General features: G+C 38.6%; 1 protein-coding gene across 1 annotated transcript in view; it reads right to left on the bottom strand.

Moving 5' to 3' along the window:
- LOC113802696 (carbonic anhydrase-related protein 10) overlaps window positions 1-5,000 on the bottom strand; it is a 247,497-nt gene that overhangs the window by 52,080 nt on the left and 190,417 nt on the right. The window lies entirely within an intron of this gene.

Here is a 5,000-nt window from a genome sequence, read left to right as displayed (position 1 = left end):
ATGGTACAATTAGATTATTTTCAGTTGAACCCGTCTGTTTGTTTTTGTCTCTTTTAGGTGTCTTTGAAGTTTCGGCGTATTTTTTGCTGTCACATTTGTTTTAAATTATAGGCGTGTTTTTCCTCATGGGTTACACGTGAAAACGCGTTGAAATAAGGAGCTGTAGAAAATAAAGTGAATCTTATGATGTTTGGGGAGATTTGAGCATCAGCTTCTCCGTTGCCAGGCGTAGGAATGATGAGCACCTAGAAACAACAGCGCCCTACTGTACGTGATGTAAATTTAATTTTTCTCCCTCCCTCCTTCATTTTTCTTCCTTCTTCCTAATCTATATCTCCCTCCTCTTCCTCCTCATTATTTTCTCCCTCCCTCCTTCCCTCTCTCCCCATTCCTTCTCCTTCTTCCCCTACCTCTACTTCTCTTCTTCCTCTCCTTACCCCTCCTTCCCTCCATCCTCCCCCTACACCCCTCCTTCCCTTCCTCCGTCTCCTACCCCTCCCTCCCTCCCTTCTCCCTCCTACTCCTCCCTCCCCACTCCTACCCGTCCCTCCTTCCTTCCCGCTCCCTTCTTACTCCTGAAATATTTTTTACTGAAATCACAGTCTGGAGATGAAAGGGCCTGCAGGCACAGAGAGCAAGCTGACATGGACATGGCCGCCGTTCCTACTCCTGTGGTATATAATAAGGTGTAGAACGCTGCAGGAAGGACGCTGACCACCAGGTGCCGGATAAGCTTACGATGGTAACTTTTTTTGGTTACTGCAATTACTATTGTAAACAGACAGCGGCGGTATTCACGAACAACTTGCCATCGGAGTTACCAAGGTGAGTTTTACCGGTGGTCGGAGCACTTCTAGGGAGACGATGTTATCACGTGTTATCTCGTCCAGAAATCAATATTCAAGTTTGTTTTTATACTCGATGAAATAAGTCTGGTGGCAAACGCATATCACAATATGGACATATCGCAGAAATGCAAATTCCACATGAAACTAGCAAGAAAAAAATCCACAAAAAAGACTCGTACAATTATTAGACTGTAGAATGCATGGAATGAATAGATAAGTGAACTCAAAAAATTCTTCTTGTCTGACACAATTATTACAAATTCTTTAAAAATTCTATAGAAACAATTACTTCACTGATATATAAACTGGCAATGCGAGCATTAAACAAGTGTAGAAATTTCTGTCTGTCGGCATTTTGACAACAGACTCCATAACACATGAGCAAGAATGATCTTGAAATATTTCCTTTATTTGACGATAGATGGCGATAGATAAAATTGTGTTGGTCCGGTTCTTTGTTTAATTATGAAAATTAGATAAATAAAAACCATTTGGACTGTCTCTTTGCTTTGTGGTAGACAATATATTGATAAAGCAATATTTGTATTGGTTCCTACTTATACAATAAATAGCCAGGGAATTCTGTTAACATCCAGCATGATGGATATGATTAGATAAATTCATCTATTTTCCCTACACATGCTTAAAGAATGTTTTACCTGTGACACTGATTTTTAAAATCTCGCTGTGTCTAGTCCTATTTACATTATATATTTAAATATAACGTGATTGGCCAAAGGAACCTAAATTATTATGTATGGCGCTCGCTGATTGGTGGAATCGTATTACTAGAGCCCTCTGTTGGCTACCATTAGAATGAGTCGATTTACGATTGTAACTATTGAAGTTACCAGCTGTTCGTGAATCCAACTTGCGTATCATGAACCGTATTCATGTTGACAAATGTAGAAAGGTATGCATGAGAACGAATATCTTCACAATACAAGAGATGTATTTGACCGGTTTCGATTATATCTTCGTCAGAAATACATGTATATCTGACGAAGATATAATTGAAACCTGTTATATATATCTCTTGTATTGTGAAGATATTCGTTCTCATTCATACCTTTCTACATTGCGTATCATGGTTCATACATTAATCCAAGAGTTATTGCAATAGGACAGAATTTGATCAATGTTTGATATAATTAGACGTTGTTTGAAACATATTGTAAAAAAGAAGAAGAAGAAAAAAACAACAATGCAGAATCTTCCATGGTGGCTCGATCTGGCATTTCACTAATGGAAGATTTTCTCACTCCCTTTTCCCGTGATGTGAAACGAAGAGGTACCAGATCGTCCCTAATTTTTGGTATGGTGCTTGGCTCTAAGTACAGACCAATGTATTTATTTGGCCATGCTAGGTTTTCAATTTTTCGTGGATGTATTTTGGGCATTTTCATATATCGAAATTCTAGTCGTGTCCTAAGGATGAAAATATGAAACTGGTTTACAAACAAGTTTACTAAGAGCCAAAGAGCGCTCAAGATACCGTTCTCAGTCGGGGATTTCGAAGCCCATGGATATGGATATATATTTACACACAAACACACGCGAGCGTGTTTGTGTGTGTGCATATATATATATATATATATATATATATATATATATATATATATATATATATATATATATATATATATATATATATATATATATATATATATATATATATACATAAATAAATGTATATTTATGTGTGAGTGTTTCCCCTCCTATTTGTTTATCCTTTCTATCTTCCTCTTCGCTTTGCGGAATTCTGTCCTTTCGTTTTCGAATTCTTCACGGTTTACCCTCCTTGCCTTTTTCAGCTTTCCAGCCTATGCCCTGTTATTTATTCCTCCCTTGACCTGTTCCCTTATTTCATTTTATTTGTTTATTCATTTTTTGTTTTGTTTTACTCTCTCTCCCTTTTTTACGTGGCATTTATCTGACCAATTTTTTCCCCCTCACTTTCCATATTTCACGCCGTTTCTCTTTTGTTTTGATGATTCAGCGTATGGTGTCTATTCTTTTCAATCTCTACTGTCCACTCCCTTTCCCCACTTCCATTTGTCTCTTTCTTTTAAGTTCTCTCTCTCTCTCTCTCTCTCTCTCTCTCTCTCTCTCTCTCTCTCTCTCTCTCTCTCTCTCTCTCTCTCTCTCTCTCTCTCTCTCTCTCTCTCTCTCTCTCTCTCTCTCACCTCTGTCTCTCTCTCTCTCTCTCTCTGTCTCTCTCTCTCTCTCTCTATCTATCTATCTATTTTTTGTGATTTTTCATTGTTGATTCGTTTTTGTTTTTTCTCTCTTTCTCTCTCTCTTTTCTTGTTGTATTCTATCTGTTCTTGTTATTCTTGGCGTTTTCTCTTTCTGTTGAAATATATCTGGTACGGAATGTTTTAAATCTTTTCCCATGTTAGATTTTTCCTCCACATTTTCGTTGTTTTTCGTTCTTTTCATTTGATTTCAGTTTATATCGTTTTCTGTCTCCCTTCCTCCCTTCATCTTTAATTTTCTTCTCTCTCTTGCTTCTGCCTCTTCATCGTCATTTCCCCCCTTTTCCCTTCAATATCTAACTTTCCTTTCGTACTTCATTTTACTCCCTTTACCCTTCTTTTCCATTTTCTCTTATCTCCCTTTCATCCCTTTTTCCAATATCTCCATCTTTCTACCCTTTTTTTGCTCTTCTTCCCCTTTCTCGTTTTTTTCTTAACTTTCTATCTAATTTCACTTACCATAACCCTTTACTTCCACTCCTTGGTGTGAAATTCCCTGTCATCACCCATTTTCCTTATCTATCTCTATTTTTATTTATCCTGCTTCCTTTTTTCACAATTTTTCTTATGTCCTGTCTCCCTTCTTCTGTCTCCTCATCCTTTTTCTTATGTTCTTGTCTCTTTGCTTCGTCTTTAAATCTTTTAGTTAATCGATCCATCTTCTTTCTTTGTTTCTTTCTCTGTCTATCTACTTATCTTATCTCCTTATACTTTCTTTTCCCTCCCATTTATCATCATCTTATTTCCGTTCTCTTGTTTATCGTTTTTTTTTTATCCTTATAGCTCATTGATCATCATCTTATCTCCGTTCTCTTGTTTATCGTTTTTTTCTCTATATCTCTATTTCCCCCTTTCAGTTTCTTTTCTCGCTATTCATTTTCTTATCTTCCCATTCTTTTCCTTTTATCCCTGTCCCTTTCCTTATCTCCCCATTCTATGTCTTACCTCCCCATCATTATTCTCATCTCCACATCTTTTTATTTATCTCTTCATCCCCTTTCTTATCTCTTCACCTATCTCTTATCTCACCTTCCCTTTTCCTTATCACCCAATCCTTTACCTTATTTTCCCATTCTTTCCGTCATTTGTCTATTCCTTTTCTTATCCCTTCATGCCTTTTCTTATCTCTCTATCCATTTTCTTGTATTTCAATTTAATTTTTTATTTGTCTATTCCCCCCTTACCTCTCCAACCTTTCCCCTATCTCTCTATCCTTTCCCTTACCTCTCCATCCTTTATTCTATCTCGATTTCTATCTACTCTTCTATTCCTCTTCTTATCTCTACATCCCTTTTTATATCAACGCCTTCTCTTATCTTCTCTTATCAAACCATTCTTTATTTCCCTTCCTCTCTTTATTTTTACCTCCCTATCTCTTCTTTTATCTCTCCAGCTCTTCCCTAATCTCCTCATCCTTTTTGGTTCTCATCTCCCCATCCCCTCTTTTCGTCCTCCCCATCTCTCTTTTCGTCCTCCCCATCTCTCTTTCGTCCTCCCCATCTCTCTCTTCGTCCTCCCCATCTCTCCTTTCGTCCTCCCAACTCTCCTTTCATCCTCCCCATCTCTCTCTTCGTCCTCCCCATCTCTCTCTTCGTCCTCCTCATCTCTCTCTTCGTCCTCCCCATCTCTCCTTTCGTCCTCCCAACTCTCCTTTCATCCTCCCCATCTCTCTCTTCTTCCTCCCCATCTCTCTCTTCGTCCTCCTCATCTCTCTCTTCGTCCTCCCCATCTCTCCTTTCGTCCTCCCAACTCTCCTTTCATCCTCCCCATCTCTCTCTTCGTCCTCCCCATCCCCTCTTTTCGTCCTCCCCATCTCTCTCTTCGTTCTCCCCATCTCTCTTTTCGTCCTCCCCATCTCTCTTTCGTCCTCCCCATCTCTCTCTTCGTCCTCCCC

Source organism: Penaeus vannamei, chromosome 21 (genome assembly GCF_042767895.1).
Source record: "Penaeus vannamei isolate JL-2024 chromosome 21, ASM4276789v1, whole genome shotgun sequence".
NCBI classification, from domain to species: domain Eukaryota; kingdom Metazoa; phylum Arthropoda; class Malacostraca; order Decapoda; family Penaeidae; genus Penaeus; species Penaeus vannamei.
This window is presented reverse-complemented; position numbering and strand designations above follow the sequence as displayed.